The 19,427-nt window shown below is 53.7% G+C and overlaps 1 protein-coding gene across 1 annotated transcript in view; it reads right to left on the reverse strand.

Annotated features, from left to right (window-relative positions):
- SHANK2 (SH3 and multiple ankyrin repeat domains 2) overlaps positions 1-19,427 on the reverse strand; it is a 697,015-nt gene that overhangs the window by 499,286 nt on the left and 178,302 nt on the right. The gene's annotated exons all lie outside the window — the stretch shown is intronic.

Below are 19,427 nucleotides of genomic sequence, written 5' to 3' on the forward strand. Positions count from 1 at the left end.
CTCAACCGGGGGTAATTTTGCCTTCACGGGAACATCTGGCAATGTCTGGAGACATTTTTGGCTGTCACAATTGTGAGTGATACTGGCACTTACTGGGTTAAGGCCAGGGATGTTGTGAGGCATCCTGCAATTAATAGGACAGCCCCCCATGGCAAAAAACCATCCAGCCCCAAACCTCAATAAAGCTGAGGTCAACAACCCCTGTCTTCATGGCTCCAAATGTTACTGATGATAGATATGAGTCGTGAAGAGCTGCATCCCTAGAACGGTCTCAGAACAACACGGACTGTATGAATCACATGCCACTCCCCAAGCCCACTGGCCCCTGGCCCCAGCCGGTCAGGCCTCAAGGGGACGCCAAGCCCTATGCTATTCAGGGTCTCGCCCCTGGAATGTGTCCTCAGACTCAGGGACAGCCCAGCAGGTTTCACAGAAGATGTTCACCCACTCCTGGGGAGCAGGAAGGCAGAGGCGGCTTCTGTCACCTCTCACTATGAGGACCATGCATGTCAGCAGGGGAGGGACAGATGCCCATGGAGCTGTCAGCCTGAGGCCCACAGGGCAGTGGTGAAAGGAGAGCCGGCAAAGCCACGTGTGAGGCTCGAACAACACTGCAGATGGAGGCTGAGCTGAGAAAAAGCAAACACAAGGAAACGAGCTGCTAGAAGCCCATGGTGTTTCAAAACAACGTGTGAGTCTGCAAAAGCATGCAGCAGCCGATATAGGGTGACGCTCCGCGCAGGGTTTCAGGGTGGGAAACCCCTGGAAAAAGCACAAATGTGGATTCCAGTTTTTACGCTGAGATTTCCATACTCTACTAATTATTGCCATAAATATATGTTGCTTTGAGTACAGGAAAAAATATGTAAGGGAATTTTCAGACATAACTATGTTCAGCAAACGAATCTTTCATTTCTGGGGTACAATTAAATCCAGAGTTTCAAAAACAGAAAGCCCTGGCGTCAGTTCTGCTGTGCCCAGGGTCCACACCGTGGGAGGTGCAGGTCAAGACTGCAGGCCTGCTTACTTCATTTTAGGGTTGCAAACTACGGCCCTTGGGCCTAATCCTGCACATCTAATTTTGTAAATAAAGTTTTACTGGGATGCGACCACATCTACTCACCTGCATATTTTCTGTGGCTGCAAAGCCTGAGGTATTTACTCTCTGGGTCTTTACAGAAAAAAGGGTACCCAGCCCAATTTTAATAAAGCAGTCCTGCACCTCCCTAACGCGGTCACACATTCACAGAAATGACCACACTGGCAGGATGCCCTAACAGTGGACATATTAACAACGGTCTTCAGGCCCCACTTAGGCTGATGACAGGGAGTGCAGGGTGATAACCAGCTTCAGCACTGAGAGAGCGGTTCTGCCTCTTGTCTTCTGAGCCTCAGTTTCCTCCTTTTTAAAGTGGGGATACCGGGCCCATCAGGGTGTCACCGGGAAACTGGGAATGGTGAGTTTCTGCAGGTGACCGGCATTTCAAGAGATGCACAGAATGCAGCCTTCTCCACCGGGATGAGACAGAGTGTGGAGAGCACTGGGCAGGTCCCTGGCTTTTCCAGTCCCAACCTAGCCCTTCCCCCGCTCTGCCCCAGCTGCAGGACTTGCCCTGTGTCCTGATCATGAGTCCAAAATTTCCTGTCAAATCACCCCCAGTGGGGTCCTGTTATTTCCAACCCCAAAAAGTCTTTCTTTTTTTTTTTTTTTTTTTTTTTTCTTGAGACAGGGTCTTGCTCTGGTGCAATCTCGGCTCACTGCAACCTCTACCTCCCAGGCCCAAGCGATCCTCCACCGCAGCCTCTCAAGTAGCTAGGATTACAGGCGCACGCCACCATTCCGGGCTAATTTTTGTATTTTCTGTAGAGACAGGGTTTCACCATGTTGCCCAGGCTGGTCTCGATCTCCTGGGCTCAAGCAATCTGTCCACCGTGGCCTCTCAAAATACTGAGATGACAGGTGTGAGCCACTGCACCCAGCCCAAGGTCTTTATCAAAATCACAGTATTATCAGGCTACGGTGAGCAAAAAGTTTGTTTTTTGCTTTGGTAAGAGAGAAAACGAAGAGGAGGCGGAGAGACCACAGGGCCAGGAGAATGGGATGATGGCTCTCAGCCAGTTCCCATCTGGGGCCTGGTGGGGGCAGCAAAGGGAGAACAGGGCAGCAAGAGAGGAGGGACCTCATGGGGGTGGGCATCAGTGGGGACATGAAAGCTGGCCCCTGGGGGTCTTGCTCACCCATTTGCTCTGGGCTGTAACTGCACCCTGGCCCAGTGGCCTAGAAGAATCACCCAGCACCGGCAAACCCAGATGGCTGAGAGTGGCCTGGCGAATTGGAATTCAGAATATGAGAGCCCTGCTCAGGGAGGAGCCTGGGACACTCTTTCCCATCTCCTCTTATTTCTCAGTAAGAACTTTTTCTGAAAATTCCCTATTATAGGCTGGGCATGGTGGCTCACACTTGTAATCTCAACACTTTGGGAGGCTGAGGCGGGAGGATTGCTTGAGTCTAGGAGTTTCAGACCAGCCTGGGCAATATAGCAAGATCCCGTCTCTACAAAAAATGAAAAAAATTAGCCAGGAGCGGTGGTGCGTGCCTGTAGTCCTAGCTACTTGGGAGGCTGAGGCAGGAGGATCTCTTGAGCCCAAGAGGTCGTGGCTGCAGTGAGCTGTGATCGTGCCACTGCACTCCAGCCTGGGTGACACAGCAAGACCCTGTCTCAAAAAAAAAAAAAGAGAGAGAGAGTAAGAGAGAAAGAGAAAGAGAGAGAAAGAAAAGGAAGGAAGGGAGGGAGAAAGAGAAAGAGAAAGACAGGGAGGGAGGGAAAAGAAAGAAAAAGAAAAGAAAAGAAAATTCCCTATTATAAAGGACACGTACTTCCTATAGAAAGTTAAGAATAAATCCTCAGCAGGCACTGCCATTCCAGGGCGATACAGGTAGGATCCAAGAAAAATCCTCCACTACCTCCAGTCACTCAATGACTTTGACGGAGTCAATATCATACCTCCGACCCATTACCACAGTGTTTCCCAGATGTCAAAAAGAGCTCAGGTTCCAGTTAGTTATTTTGAAATTCAAGGGTACATGGTTCACTTGGCTTAATAACAATGATACCTCCATGTATGTATGCATATCACACATGTGTCTGTGTACACGTGTGTGAACATGTGTGTTTGCAGTTCAAAATGCACATCTACCCGCTCCTTCTGATTTAACTCTCAAGGTATGGGAGAACTCTCTGCCAGGGAGAACAGGAGGCCCATTTTACAGAGAAGGTTAATGTGAAAAACTGCAACAACTTGCAGCTTCAGAAAGAAGGAGAAAGGAAAAACTGTGATCCAGGAGGTGCTGGTGGGAGCTTTTGGCTCCCTTGCAAGGCTGCTGGCTGCCCTGGATTCCTTTCAGAGGTGTATCTTATCTGACAGGTCTTTATCCTTTTAAATAATTCAGTGAAGTATAAATATAGAAGCAACTGGAATGCTTTTTGAAGACCCGAGCATCAAGAAGAATATCATTTTCACTGCCACTTTTTCTCTTGGCATGAATTTTCCGAGACACTTCCCTTAATAAATGTACCTCCCCACGAAGGAGCGTTCCTGGGGCTCGCACTGTGCCCGCTGAGAACCCAGTGTGCCTGCAGTTCCCATCAGCTGCTGGACCCCCAGACCCCATCATTTCCATTTACAGATGAAGACCTGCAGTTCCCACTGGCTGCTGGATTCCCCAGACCCCATAATTTCCATTTACAGATGAAGACCTGCAGTTCCCACCGGCTGCTGGACCCCCAGACCCCATCATTTCCATTTACAGATGAAGACCTGCAGTTCCCACTGGCTGCTGGATTCCCCAGACCCCATCATTTCCATTTACAGATGAAGAGACAGCCAGAGGAAGCCACTCATCGATGCATGCAGTGAGTCCTCATGGAGCTGCCAGGTACTGTCCTAGTCCCTGGGGACACAGATGCAAACCAGAAAGTCAAGGTCTCTGCCAGGCTTGGGCTGGAGAGGGGGCACAGAAAACAACCACACAACCTCAGGACGGGTGGGTCTGATGCAGACAGTGGAGAGGATGCGGCTGGCTGGGCAAGCTGAGTCCTGGGATGGGAGGAGAGAGAGCCTGGGGACAGCTGGGCGGAGGCAGAGGCCATCCCAGCAAAGCACCAAGAACCGAAGTAGAAACCGGCAAGGGGCCGGGAGGCAGGAAGGCAGTGGTGGGGCCAGGCAGCAGCAAGCTGGGATGAGCTGGGCTGGATAGGAGAGAAGGGCACAGGACACAAGCCCTGGGTTATGCAAAGAGGGTTCTCAGCAGGGGAGGGATGAAGAACTTGGGTGACAGAAAGTGGATTTGAGGGAAGACAGACTGGAAGGAAAGAGGCTGGATGGTGAATACATAGTCCCGGGGAGAGACGGCAGGGCCCCAGGCAAGGGTGAGAAGGGTGGTGGGGACAAGAGGGGTGGAGGGGACAAGAGGGGTAGACGGGCCCAGAGAGGGTGGAGAGGGAATGGACAAGTCCCGGGATGAGAGGGACGGTGAGAAACAGGAGGTGGCCAGGTTTTGGGCCTGAGCTCCAGGGGAAGGGTGTTATTTACAGAGTGGGGAGCAGCTGCCGCACTGGAGTCTCCTAAGAGGTCGGCACGTGGGGCCATTGGCAAGGAGCAGACATCACTGCCAGAGCTCAGGGCAGAAGTGAGCTGTGAGACTCCGACTGGGGACTCTTGGGGTTTTCTAGAAGGCGTACAAGGACACAGACAGGCCCGCCGGAGGTCACCTCGGGAGTCACTGCAGGAGGGAATCTGGGTAACAGGAGCATGCAGTGCAGACACCGAGAGATGCCACAGAAACGTTGAGCTGGATGGGGACAGAGACGGGACCATGGAAGTGCCATGTGGGTGTGACTGGGTTTGAGCAAGCAGGGGTGAAAGTCTGACCACACTGTCTCAGTGAGACAACAGCCATGAGAAGGTGGAAGCCATGTGTGCAGAACTCTCCCGGGGAGATGAGCAGTGAGTGGGGAAGTTGGGGGGGGGGGTGTGTGCAGAACTCTTCCAGGGAGATGAGCAGTGACTGGGGAAGTTGGGGGGGGTGTGCAGAACTCTCCCGGGGAGATGAGCAGTGAGTGGGGAAGTTGTGGGGGGGTATGCAGAACTCTTCCAGGGAGATGAGCAGTGAGTGGGGAAGTTGGAGGGTGTGTGCAGAACTCTTCCAGGGAGATGAGCAGTGAGTGGGGAAGTTGGGGTGTATGTGCAGAACTCTCCCAGGGAGATGAGCAGTGAGTGGGGAAGTTGGGGTGTGTGTGCAGAATTCTTCCAGAGAGATGAGCAGTGAGTGGGGACGCTGCGGGTGTGTGTGTGCAGAACTCTCCCAGGGAGATGAGCAGTGACTGGGGAAGTTGGCGAGGGGGCTGTGCGGAACTCTTCCAGGGAGATGAACAGTGAGTGGGGAAGTTGGGAGTGGTACAGAACTCTCCCAGGGAGATGAGCAGTGAGTAGCGAAGTTGGGGAGGAGGGGTACAGAACTCTCCCAGGGAGATGAGTGGTGAGTGGGGAAGTTGGGGGCGGGGCATACAGAACTCTCCCAGGGAGATGAGCGGTGAGTGGGGAAGTTGGGGGGGGGGGTACAGAACTCTCCCAGGGAGATGAGCACTGAATGGGGAAGTTGGGGGGGATACAGAACTCTCCCAGGGAGATGAGCAGTGAGTAGCGAAGTTGGGGAGGAGGGGTACAGAACTCTCCCAGGGAGATAAGTGGTGAGTGGGGAAGTTGTGGGGGGTACAGAACTCTCCCAGGGAGATGAGCGGTGAGTGGGGAAGTTGGTGGGGGCGGGGTACAGAACTCTCCCAGGGAGATGAGCAGTGAGTGGGGAAGTTGTGGGGGGAGTGCAGAAGTCTCCCAGGGAGATGAGCAGTGAGTGGGGAAGTTGGGAGGGGAGTACAGAACTCTCCCAGGGAGATGAGTGGTGAGTGGGGAAGTTGGGGGAGGGTACAGAACTCTCCCAGGGAGATGAGCAGTGAGTGGGGAAGTTGGTGGGGGTGTGTGTGCAGAACTCTCCCAGGGAGATGAGCGGTGAGTGGGGAAGTTGGGGGTGGTGTGTACAGAACTCTCCCAGGGAGATGAGCAGTGAGTGGGGAAGTTGGGGGGGTGTACAGAACTCTCCCAGGGAGATGAGCAGTGAGTGGGGAAGTTGGCAGGGGGTACAGAACTCTCCCAGGGAGATGAGCAGGGAGTGGGGAAGTTGGGGGGGGGTGTGTGTGCAGAACTCTCCCAAGGAGATGAGCAGTGAGTGGGGAAGTTGGCGGGAGGTGGGGGGTGTGTACAGAACTCTCCCGGGGAGATGAGCAGTGAGTGGGGAAGTTGGGGGGTGTGTGCAGAACTCTTCCAGAGAGATGAGCAGTGAGTGGGGAAGTTGGGGGGTGTGTGCAGAACTCTTCCAGAGAGATGAGCAGTGAGTGGGGACGTTGCGGGGGGGTGGTGTGCAGAACTCTCCCAGGGAGATGAGCAGGTGACTGGGGAAGTTGGGGGGGAGGGTGTGCGGAACTCTTCCAGGGAGATGAACAGTGAGTGGGGAAGTTGGGGGTGGTACAGAACTCTCCCAGGGAGATGAGCAGTGAGTGGCGAAGTTGGGGAGGAGGGGTACAGAACTCTCCCAGGGAGATGAGCAGTGAGTGGGGAAGTTGGGGGCAGGGCATACAGAACTCTCCCAGGGAGATGAGCGGTGAGTGGGGAAGTTGGGTGGCGGTGTGCAGAACTCTCCCGGGGAGATGAGCAGTGACTGGGGAAGTTGGGAGGGGGTGTGCAGAACTCTCCCAGGGAGATGAGCAGTGAGTGGGGAAGTTGGGAGGGGGTGCAGAACTCTCCCAGGGAGATGAGCAGTGAGTGGGGAAGTTGGGGGGGTGTACAGAACTCTCCCAGGGAGATGAGCAGTGAGTGGGGAAGTTGGGGTGTGTGTGTGTGCAGAACTCTCCCAGGGAGATGAGCAGTGAGTGGGGAAGTTGGTGGGAGGTGGGGGGTGTGTACAGAACTCTCCCGGGGAGATGAGCAGTGAGTGGGGAAGTTGGGGGGTGTGTGCAGACCTCTTCCAGAGAGATGAGCAGTGAGTGGGGACGTTGCGGGGGGGTGTGTGCAGAACTCTCCCAGGGAGATGAGCAGTGACTGGGGAAGTTGGGGCGGGGGGGTGTGCGGAACTCTTCCAGGGAGATGAACAGTGAGTGGGGAAGTTGGGGGTGGTACAGAACTCTCCCAGGGAGATGAGCAGTGAGTGGCGAAGTTGGGGAGGAGGGGTACAGAACTCTCCCAGGGAGATGAGCAGTGAGTGGGGAAGTTGGGGGCAGGGCATACAGAACTCTCCCAGGGAGATGAGCGGTGAGTGGGGAAGTTGGGGGGGGTACAGAACTCTCCCAGGGAGATGAGCGGTGAGTGTGGAAGTTGTGGGGGATACAGAACTCTCCCAGGGAGATGAGCGGTGAGTGGGGAAGTTGTGGGGGATACAGAACTCTCCCAGGGAGATGAGCGGTGAGTGGGGAAGTTGATGGGGGCAGGGTACAGAACTCTCCCAGGGAGATGAGCAGTGAGTGGGGAAGTTGGCGGGAGGTGGGGGGTGTGTACAGAACTCTCCCGGGGAGATGAGCAGTGAGTGGGGAAGTTGGGGGGTGTGTGCAGAACTCTTCCAGAGAGATGAGCAGTGAGTGGGGAAGTTGGGGGGTGTGTGCAGAACTCTTCCAGAGAGATGAGCAGTGAGTGGGGACGTTGCGGGGGGGGGGGGGTGCAGAACTCTCCCAGGGAGATGAGCAGGTGACTGGGGAAGTTGGGGGGGAGGGTGTGCGGAACTCTTCCAGGGAGATGAACAGTGAGTGGGGAAGTTGGGGGTGGTACAGAACTCTCCCAGGGAGATGAGCAGTGAGTGGCGAAGTTGGGGAGGAGGGGTACAGAACTCTCCCAGGGAGATGAGCAGTGAGTGGGGAAGTTGGGGGCAGGGCATACAGAACTCTCCCAGGGAGATGAGCGGTGAGTGGGGAAGTTGGGTGGCGGTGTGCAGAACTCTCCCGGGGAGATGAGCAGTGACTGGGGAAGTTGGGAGGGGGTGTGCAGAACTCTCCCAGGGAGATGAGCAGTGAGTGGGGAAGTTGGGAGGGGGTGCAGAACTCTCCCAGGGAGATGAGCAGTGAGTGGGGAAGTTGGGGGGGGTGTACAGAACTCTCCCAGGGAGATGAGCAGTGAGTGGGGAAGTTGGGGGGTGTGTGTGTGCAGAACTCTCCCAGGGAGATGAGCAGTGAGTGGGGAAGTTGGTGGGAGGTGGGGGGTGTGTACAGAACTCTCCCGGGGAGATGAGCAGTGAGTGGGGAAGTTGGGGGGTGTATGCAGACCTCTTCCAGAGAGATGAGCAGTGAGTGGGGACGTTGCGGGGGGGTGTGTGCAGAACTCTCCCAGGGAGATGAGCAGTGACTGGGGAAGTTGGGGGGGGGTGGTGTGCGGAACTCTTCCAGGGAGATGAACAGTGAGTGGGGAAGTTGGGGGTGGTACAGAACTCTCCCAGGGAGATGAGCAGTGAGTGGGGAAGTTGGGGAGGAGGGGTACAGAACTCTCCCAGGGAGATGAGCAGTGAGTGGGGAAGTTGGGGGCAGGGCATACAGAACTCTCCCAGGGAGATGAGCGGTGAGTGGGGAAGTTGGGGGGGGTACAGAACTCTCCCAGGGAGATGAGCGGTGAGTGTGGAAGTTGTGGGGGATACAGAACTCTCCCAGGGAGATGAGCGGTGAGTGGGGAAATTGTGGGGGATACAGAACTCTCCCAGGGAGATGAGCGGTGAGTGGGGAAGTTGATGGGGGCAGGGTACAGAACTCTCCCAGGGAGATGAGCAGTGAGTGGGGAAGTTGTGGGGGGAGTGCAGAAGTCTCCCTGGGAGATGAGCAGTGAGTGGGGAAGTTGGGAGGGGAGTACAGAACTCTCCCAGGGAGATGAGTGGTGAGTGGGGAAGTTGGGGGAGGGTACAGAACTCTCCCAGGGAGATGAGCAGTGAGTGGGGAAGTTGGTGGGGGGGTGTGTGCAGAACTCTCCCAGGGAGATGAGCAGTGAGTGGGGAAGTTGGGTGGGGGGGGTGCAGAACTCTCCTGGGGAGATGAGCAGTGAGTGGGGAAGTTGGGGGGGGTATAGAACTCTCCCAGGGAGATGAGCAGTGAGTGGGGAAGTTGGCGGGGGAGGTGCAGAACTCTCCCAGGGAGATGAGCAGTGAGTGGGGAAGTTGGGGGGGGGTGGTACAGAACTCTCCCGGGGAGATGAGCAGTGAGTGGGGAAGTTGGGGGGCGGGTGGTACAGAACTCTCCCGGGGAGATGAGCAGTGACTGGGGAAGTTGGGTGGCGGTGTGCAGAACTCTCCCGGGGAGATGATCAGTGACTGGGGAAGTTGGGAGGGGGTGTGCAGAACTCTCCCAGGGAGATGAGCAGTGAGTGGGGAAGTTGGGAGGGGGTGCAGAACTCTCCCAGGGAGATGAGCAGTGAGTGGGGAAGTTGGGGGGTGTGTGTGTGCAGAACTCTCCCAGGGAGATGAGCAGTGAGTGGGGAAGTTGGTGGGAGGTGGGGGGTGTGTACAGAACTCTCCCGGGGAGATGAGCAGTGAGTGGGGAAGTTGGGGGGTGTGTGCAGACCTCTTCCAGAGAGATGAGCAGTGAGTGGGGACGTTGCGGGGGGGTGTGTGCAGAACTCTCCCAGGGAGATGAGCAGTGACTGGGGAAGTTGGGGGGGGGTGTGCGGAACTCTTCCAGGGAGATGAACAGTGAGTGGGGAAGTTGGGGGTGGTACAGAACTCTCCCAGGGAGATGAGCAGTGAGTGGCGAAGTTGGGGAGGAGGGGTACAGAACTCTCCCAGGGAGATGAGCAGTGAGTGGGGAAGTTGGGGGCAGGGCATACAGAACTCTCCCAGGGAGATGAGCGGTGAGTGGGGAAGTTGGGGGGGGTACAGAACTCTCCCAGGGAGATGAGCGGTGAGTGTGGAAGTTGTGGGGGATACAGAACTCTCCCAGGGAGATGAGCGGTGAGTGGGGAAGTTGTGGGGGATACAGAACTCTCCCAGGGAGATGAGCGGTGAGTGGGGAAGTTGATGGGGGCAGGGTACAGAACTCTCCCAGGGAGATGAGCAGTGAGTGGGGAAGTTGTGGGGGGAGTGCAGAAGTCTCCCTGGGAGATGAGCAGTGAGTGGGGAAGTTGGGAGGGGAGTACAGAACTCTCCCAGGGAGATGAGTGGTGAGTGGGGAAGTTGGGGGAGGGTACAGAACTCTCCCAGGGAGATGAGCAGTGAGTGGGGAAGTTGGTGGGGGGGGTGTGTGCAGAACTCTCCCAGGGAGATGAGCAGTGAGTGGGGAAGTTGGGTGGGGGTGGTGCAGAACTCTCCTGGGGAGATGAGCAGTGAGTGGGGAAGTTGGGGGGGGTATAGAACTCTCCCAGGGAGATGAGCAGTGAGTGGGGAAGTTGGCGGGGGAGGTGCAGAACTCTCCCAGGGAGATGAGCAGTGAGTGGGGAAGTTGGGGGGGGGTGGTACAGAACTCTCCCGGGGAGATGAGCAGTGAGTGGGGAAGTTGGGGGGCGGGTGGTACAGAACTCTCCCGGGGAGATGAGCAGTGACTGGGGAAGTTGGGTGGCGGTGTGCAGAACTCTCCCAGGGAGATGAGCAGTGAGTGGGGAAGTTGGGAGGGGGTGCAGAACTCTCCCAGGGAGATGAGCAGTGAGTGGGGAAGTTGGGGGGGTGTACAGAACTCTCCCAGGGAGATGAGCAGTGAGTGGGGAAGTTGGGGGGTGTGTGTGTGCAGAACTCTCCCAGGGAGATGAGCAGTGAGTGGGGAAGTTGGTGGGAGGTGGGGGGTGTGTACAGAACTCTCCCGGGGAGATGAGCAGTGAGTGGGGAAGTTGGGGGGTGTGTGCAGACCTCTTCCAGAGAGATGAGCAGTGAGTGGGGACGTTGCGGGGGGGTGTGTGCAGAACTCTCCCAGGGAGATGAGCAGTGACTGGGGAAGTTGGGGGGGGGGTGTGCGGAACTCTTCCAGGGAGATGAACAGTGAGTGGGGAAGTTGGGGGTGGTACAGAACTCTCCCAGGGAGATGAGCAGTGAGTGGCGAAGTTGGGGAGGAGGGGTACAGAACTCTCCCAGGGAGATGAGCAGTGAGTGGGGAAGTTGGTGGGGGTGTGTGTGCAGAACTCTCCCAGGGAGATGAGCAGTGAGTGGGGAAGTTGGTGGGAGGTGGGGGGTGTGTACAGAACTCTCCCGGGGAGATGAGCAGTGAGTGGGGAAGTTCGGGGGGGGCGGTACAGAACTCTCCCAGGGAAATGAGCAGTGAGTGGGGAAATTGCTTGGGAGGGTACAGAACTCTTCCAGGGAGATGAGCAGTGAGTGGGGAAGTTGTGGGGGGTGCAGAAGTCTCCCAGGGAGATGAGCAGTGAGTGGGGAAGTTGGGGGGGGTGCAGAAGTCTCCCAGGGAGATGAGCAGTGAGCAGGGAAGGTGGGCAGGGGGTCTGTGAAGCCAAGGAACTTCTGGAGACAGAAGTGGGTGGAGTGTCTTCATAAGCAAATGGGCATGACGTAAGAGAAGGCAGAGGTCAAAAGCAGAAACACTGGTGGCAGACATGCCCACAGGCACAGACAACGTTGCAACCAGGATGTTAACTTGGAAGCTCCAGGCCCTGTCAAGCCATTTCCTTTCAACGGCACTGAGGCTGTCTTCACTTAAATGTCACAGATACAAATTACTGCACACTCCAAAGTGTAAATTAGGAGTTTGTTTTCAGGTTAAGCTATCTTTTGAAATAAGGCCTTTTGGGCAGCCATAAATGTAAAAACAACTAAGATGTCTGCATGAGTAAAACGGGGAAGTGGCTGGGACGCTGGTGTCATTGGGACAGGGCTGGAACCTGGTCCCTCAGACCAGCCCTCCCCTTGAAGAGCTGTGCCTGTAAGTAAGGGCCAGGGTAAGTACGAACACACCCCTCACTGCCGTGGGCATAGGTGCTTCTGCCTGACCTGTGCCCAGTAGAGGCCCCTTCCCCAGTCAGTGGGTTACAGGAATGCATCCACAAGGCATGGGTTGGAAACCTGGCTTCCTCATTTACTAACGGAGCGGCCTTTGACCACTCCTGCATCTTCTGGCCTGTATAAAGGGAAAGCCAACCAAGCCAGCCACCCACCAGAGCTGGGGGAGGTGAAGGAAAGGGCGTGTGGACACTGTCGCCATTCAGCGAGACCCACACCCACAATGCCCAATGCTCAGGGGGCCATCACCCCATGATGGCCCCATGGGAGCTGCCACAGCTCGGACAGTTTCCCCGTGGGACACCAGCAAGGGCACAGACGCAAACAGGAAACACCACGTCTTCCTACCCTGGCTCGCGCTGGTATCAAAGACAGGCAGACTGTTTTTTATTATTTTTACCTTCCAGACAAATTGGCCTAGCCTAGTAACCTTTGATATTTAAAACTTGCTTCGCTCCTTCGTCATCCAGGGCAGAAAAATGAACCCCAGGCTGCTCCCCTCCCTCTGGAGCTCTTGGAGAGCCAGGATGAGGTGAGGGGTTGACAGATTAGACACAATTTGATACTTACAATCAAAGCCCTAATTAGGTGATTTCATAAAAGAAGAGAGAACATTCTAATCATAGTGTATTTTATTACAAGTGTGGAGGTGGTAAGGCCTGCCTAAAACTGATAAAGCACATGTAACAATCCATACACCTGGGTGCTTTTAGATCTAACAAGGAGAGGCTTGTTACAGGAATATCGTCAATAGCAGCATCACCATCATCATCATCATCACCAGCCTGCATCAGTCACCATCAATGAGACCATCGTCACTATCACTGTCGCCACCATCACCATCACTGCCATCATCACCACCACCACCACTACCACTATGACCATGAACATCACCACTACCACCACCATCGCTCACCAACAATATGACCACTGTCACCATCACCATCACCACCATCATCACCACCACCACTACCACTAACATCATCAATATCACCAGCATTACCACCATCACCATCATCATTATCACTGTCACCACCATCCTCACCACCATCATCATCACCACCACCACCATCACCATCATCACCATCCATATCATCACTAGCATCATCGCCACCATCGCCATCACAACCATCATCACCATCACAACCATCACCATCACCACCATCATCACAATCATCATCACCATCACCTGCCGTCACTCACCATGAACATGATCACCGTCACTATCATTACCATCAGCACTGCCATCATCATTAGTACCATGACTTAATCTACAAGTAGAAAGAGGAAGGGGGTGATGTACACAAGTAGTCTCAATGGCACACTGAGTGACAGACACTCCTGCTGTTTAGAGCCCAGAAACTGTGAATCCTAAATGCCCAGCAATGCTTGGCACAGTCCTAGACAACAGAAGACTGCATCCTGACCCCCAGTGTCTGTAGCAGAAAAGCTCAAGGGCTGTAAGACTCATCCAAAGAGACTGGAAGAATCTGAATATCTAGGGAAGGCAAATAAAGTGCCTTTGCTTGACAAGTTCCCCAGCAGCACAATGCAACACTGCAACCATGACTGTGTATTTGGCGACCACAGGCCATGTTCAGGGAGAAGGGCTGTCAAGCCACCATTAGATGCCATAGTGACTTTGGTCATGCTCTGTGAGGGCAGAATGGAAAGAGACTTTAATGGGCATGGAGTCTGGTATGCTGGTCCTGTCTCACAGTGGAGCCAGCTGCTGCTCTGCAGATTCCTCAGCATCACTGGGATTCTGGGTTATGGGCTGGAAGCCTGGCAGCTGTACTATTCACAGGTTCTTTGGGTAATTCCAATGTGGAGGTTACAGCTCAGCTAGAAACCTCATTTATTCTGCTGCACTGCCATCACCATCACCATGACCATGCTCACCACCATCATCAGCACCATCGCTGTCGCCATGACCACTGTCATCACCATCACCATGATTACCATCACCATCACCACCACCATCATCACCATCAACCACCACCATCATCACCATCAACCACCACCATCATCACCATCACCATGGCCACCATCACTATCACCATGACCACCCTCACCACCATCATCAGCACCATCACTATCAACCACCACCATCATCACCATCACTGTCGCCATGACCACCATCATCACCATCACCATGATTACCATCACCATCACCACCACCACCACCATCATCACCATCATCATTATCAACCACCACCATCATCACCATCACCATGGCCACCATCACTATCACCATGACCACCCTCACCACCATCATCAGCACCATCACTATCAACCACCATCATCACCATCACTGTCACCATGACCACCACCATCACCATTACCATGGTTACTGTCACCATCAGCACCATCATCATCTTCACCTTCACCATCATCACTATCAACCACCACTATCATCATCACCACCTTCATCATTGCCACCACCACCATCACCGCCTTCATCAACACCTTCATCATTATCACCATCAGCCTCACCATCACCACCTTCATCATCACCACCATCATCAGCACCACCACCATCGCCAGCCTCATGACGACCATCAGCAACAGTATCATCACCACCTTCACCATCACCACTAACACCACTGCTATCATTACAGCCACTATTTACTGAGCATCTACTATGTTCCAGGAATACCATATTACCATATATTTGTTTTCTATTTTTAGCCTCTTAGCAACCCTGTGAATTCGGTTTAATTATCCCCACATTACAGATAAGGAAATTCAGGGCCCTAGAGAGACAATAGGTTGTCCAGGACAGCATAGCAAGGCAAGGCAATGGGCTAGTCCAGATGAAACCCAGACCACCATGCCTCTTTGAATTACTGTTCCACTTCCTCAGGGCTGCCTCCTGACTCCTTTCCTTGAATCCTGTCTTGATTCAAAGGCACCTCTGTCCCATCCCTGAACAGTCTGTTGTTCAACACTACTCCCTGCATGCCCTGTGTGTGTGTGCCCTGTATGGCACCCTTTCTGCTTAAAGTTGCTAGAGTGGTTTCTGCCACCTGCATGAGTGCCTGCTCTAATGAACCACATGCCTCATACATGTGTAGACAAGGGGGAGTGAGTATAGCAAGGTGTTCAAATGGTGACTCAGGAAGGAAAGAAGCTTTGGGTCAAGTACAACATGCAGTGCCTGCAGGACAAAGGTAGGGGTTCTGCATTCCTCCCGGTCACTTACTGGCACCTGGAAGATGCAGACATGAAGCTGTGCCTCTCTTGGCATCACACGAGATGTGGTTTGGACCAGCTTCTTTAACTACATCAGTGAGACACTCCAAAGAGTTTGGGGAGGGCATGAGGGAGGAGATTAAAGACACCCTAGAACCCTAAGGAGGAGTATGAGGGATATACGAAGCTGGATCCTAGACCACTCGCAGACATTCCGACTGACACTGTAGCCAGAGGTCAAGGGGCCAACCAGTCCAGAGCCTATGACCCTGCCCATTGGTTCTTGGAGGCTAGGCAAGGCTGGAAATCAAAACCAGGGGAGCCAGCTAATGCATTTCTACCCAGACAGAAGAGGGGGCACACAGGCGGGAGTTGGAACAGCTGTCCGCCCTGGAATGGGAGAGCTCTCCATACTACCTCCAGAGGCTTCCTGGCTGCAGGAGAAGCCACTCAATCCTGGGGAGGGGGATCCATCAATAAGACAGATGGGGGAGAGGAGGAGATGCAGCCTTCCATTCCAAGGCTTAGAGAAGAATGGCCCGCAGGCCAAATCAGCCCACTCCCTGTTTTGTAAATAAAGTTTTATTGGAACATGGCTACACTCTGATTTACATACTGTCTATGGCTGCTTTTGCACTACAGTGGCAGTTGAATCATTATGACGGAGTCCATGCGACACGCAAAGCCTAAAATGTTACCCAACTGGCTCTTTATAGCAAAAGCAGATGGCTCATGTGCTAACCTGAGGCCCGAGGTGGGGAGAGGATGTCCTGAGAGCCCCAGCCAGCTTGGGACCCTCCTGGAGCCGGCAGCTGAGGCATAGGACAGATATGGGGCATGTGGAGTGTGGAGTGATACCAAGTCAAGCTCAATACAGATCATCAAAATGTGTTAACCTTTTCTAATCAGAAAGAAACATCAACACTTTCAAATACCATCTTGTCCACAATTATTTCAAGTGACAAAAAACAGACTTTTCTTGAGTTTTCAAGATAAAATGTGCTTGCAATCTACTGGGGAAAATTAAGGAATGTTTTTTCCATCCAAAGCAGTAATTAGGAAGCAGATGTTGGTGCAGATGTGTTTACCAGCCACAGCCAAGCCTCATGATGTGTTTTTCTAATGCAGCTGAGTAATGTATCTCCACACTCACACAGACATTTCAGCATTCACACCCCGTGGCATACCTAGGGACACAGCTGCATACAAACTACATCAATGTGCTTTCTTTGAGTGGGGGAAGTCTGCAGCTCTGCAAAATGCTGCTCACAGCTCAGCTGAAATGCCACCCAACCGCAGCTATGAAAGATGGCGGCTTATGCCTCTGATGATATCCACACGTGCTTCCTCTCAGGTGGACCCAAGGGGAAGGGAGCATCAGCAGAGAAAACAGGGAAGGCATAATAACTGTCTGGTCCTGGACATTTTGCCCTGGCTATGTCTCGCAAAGGGCTGCAGAGAAAAATGTACAACTATGTGAGGGAGTCATCAGCAGAAGGCTTGACTGAGGGTCAGGAAGTCTGAATTGGATCTTGAAGGATGCATAGGAGTTTTCCAGGGCAAAGAATCCAGGAAGATTGAACAGCTAGAAGCAAAGTGGGACTCCAGCAGAGTGGCTGGAGGGGCCTGGGCTGGTGAGGAGCCATGGAAGGGCTGGGGAATGGCTTGGGTAAAGGATGAGGCTTGAGATTCCACCCCGGAGGCCACCATGAGCCAATAGGATGGGAGCACTGCTTTGGGATGGGAAGAGAATGCTGACAGCCTGCAGAGGATGGACTCTGGCACAAAGAGCCCTGGGCATCCAGCAGAGTTCCTCCTCTGAGATCTCCCTCTGTTCCTCGAGGATAAAGAGCCACATCCCCTCCCACCCCACGCTGCTCTGCCGCTTAGTGTAGCATCCACATCTCGACACCCTCCAGATTTGAAGTTCCTTGAGATCAGAGAAAGAGAAAAAAGAAGGCACGGACAGAGAAGTCCTTCAATAGTGATGTCCAGGAATTCACCTGACTTTGAGCACCAAGGAAACAGAGAAACAGCCCCCTGTCCTCCTAAAGCAGTGCCTGCACCCCACCTATGCCCCCGTGAGCCCAGGGCCCCTTCTCACCAGCTCCACTCCACAGGCCGCCCCCACCACTTAACCCCCCATGGCTTCCCCGCTCCTACAGGACCAGCAGCCTCCTGCGGGACCAACAGCCCCCTGCGCCCCCGCTTCACCTCCCCGTGAGGCCACGGTGCACACACTGGGCGGGGTGTCACTTGGCCTTGTCATTTAGGATGCAGCCTCCCAGAAGGCAGGGCTCACATCCCAGAAGCCTTCAGTGTTTCCTAGACACATTCACTTCCTGCTCTCCTCGGCTCTCACACTTGGTCTTACAGGGAAGTGTGAAGATGATTTGCTTTTTCACATCAAGGTTCCACTTGTGGGCATTTTTCCCCGAAAGAAATGAAAACAGGGTCTTGAACACATGGTTGCATCTATGCTCATAGCTGCATTATCCACGACACTCAAAAGGTGGAAGCCACCGAGGGTCCCCTGACAGATGTCCACGCACATGATCCACACAAGGGAGTATTATTTACCTTAAAACTATTATTCAGCTTAAAAAGGAAGGATCAAAAATTCCGACACAGGCTACAGCGTGGACAAACCTCAAAAACATTGCACTCAGTGAAATCAGCCAGACACCAAAGGACAAACACTTTATGTTTCTACTCATATCAAGTCCCTACAGCAGGAAAATCTACAGACACAGAAAGTGAACAGGGGTTGCCAGGGGCTGAGGAGAGGGGAGAGTTACATTTGATGGGGACAGAGTTTCAATTTTGCAAGATTAAGAGAGTTCTGGAGATGAATGGCAGGCAATTGCATAGCCATGTAAATGTACTTAATGCCACCGAACTGCATACTTAAAAGTGGTTAAAATGGCATAAATTTTGTTATGTGTATTTTACCACTTAATGAAAAAGCACATTGGGGCGTATCTGTCCCATGCAGTGGTGGAAGGCTTGCTTTTTGTTTTTTTTCTTTTTCTTTTCTTTTCTTTCTTTTTTTTTTTTTTTTGAGATAGAGTCTTGCTCTGTCACCTAGGCTAGAGTGCAGTGGCACTATCTCAGCTCACTGCAACCTCCGCCTCCCGGGTTCAAGCGATTCTCTTGCCTCAGCCTCCCGAGTCGCTGGGATTACAGGCACATGCCACCACACCCGGCTAATTTTTGTATTTTCAGTAGAGATGGTGTTTCACCACATTGGCCAGGCTGGTCTTGAACTCCGACCTCAAGCAATCCGCCTGCCTTGGCCTCCCAAAGTGCTGGGCTTACAGGAGTGAGCCACTGCGCCTGGCCAGGCTTGCTTTTTTAATTTTTATTTTGGAGACAGGGTTTTGCTCTGTTACCTAGGCTGCAGTGCAGTGGCATGATCTTGGCTTGTTGTAGCCTTAAACCCCCAGGGCTCAAGTGATCCTCCCACCTCAGCCTCCTGAGTAGCTGGGACCACAGGCACATGCCACCATACCCGGCTGATTTTTAAAATTTTGTAGAGATGGGGTCTCACCATGTTGCCCAGGCTAGTCTCAAACTAGATCAAGTAATCCACTCCTCCCTCGGCCTCCCAAAGCACTGGGATTACAGGTATGAGCTGCTGCACCTGGCTGGAAGGCCTGCTTTTTTCATGTGATGGTGCCACGCATGCCTGGTGGGGGTACCAGAACTATCCTGGGGCTTTGTCCGCCACGTCCTTCCCCATCTCATGACTCTGATCTGCCCCTCTCCATGTTCCATATAGAGACCTGCTGACGGGGTAGATGGCTGACTCCAGAACTGAACAGAGTTTGCATCCCAGCTACAGAGGATGGACAAGAGAGCCCGGCTCCTCACGCATCTTATGGAGCATGGACAGCATGGAGGCGTGGCACCGACCAGACCTGAGTCTTGAGCCCAGTTCTGGCACCAGCTGTGGGAGTGGGATGCTCGCCTTGCTTTCCTGGGGCTCTGTTTCCTCCCTTCTACAACAGGGTAACAGTTCCCACCGAGGCAGCAGGTGAAGATGACCTGAGATGCCCCCTGCAAGGCCTTCCCGGTGCCCCCCAGGGTCAGGGCTGGCTGGGGTGCGTGCCACTGCAGCGTGTGAGAAACAAACTTACCCGTTTAAACCCGACGAATGGACTTAGAGACCCGGAGAACAGCGAAAGTGAGACTCTTAATGATGGTTTTGCAAATCAGG

This window comes from Pan paniscus, chromosome 9 (genome assembly GCF_029289425.2).
Source record: "Pan paniscus chromosome 9, NHGRI_mPanPan1-v2.0_pri, whole genome shotgun sequence".
In the NCBI taxonomy this organism is placed as follows: domain Eukaryota; kingdom Metazoa; phylum Chordata; class Mammalia; order Primates; family Hominidae; genus Pan; species Pan paniscus.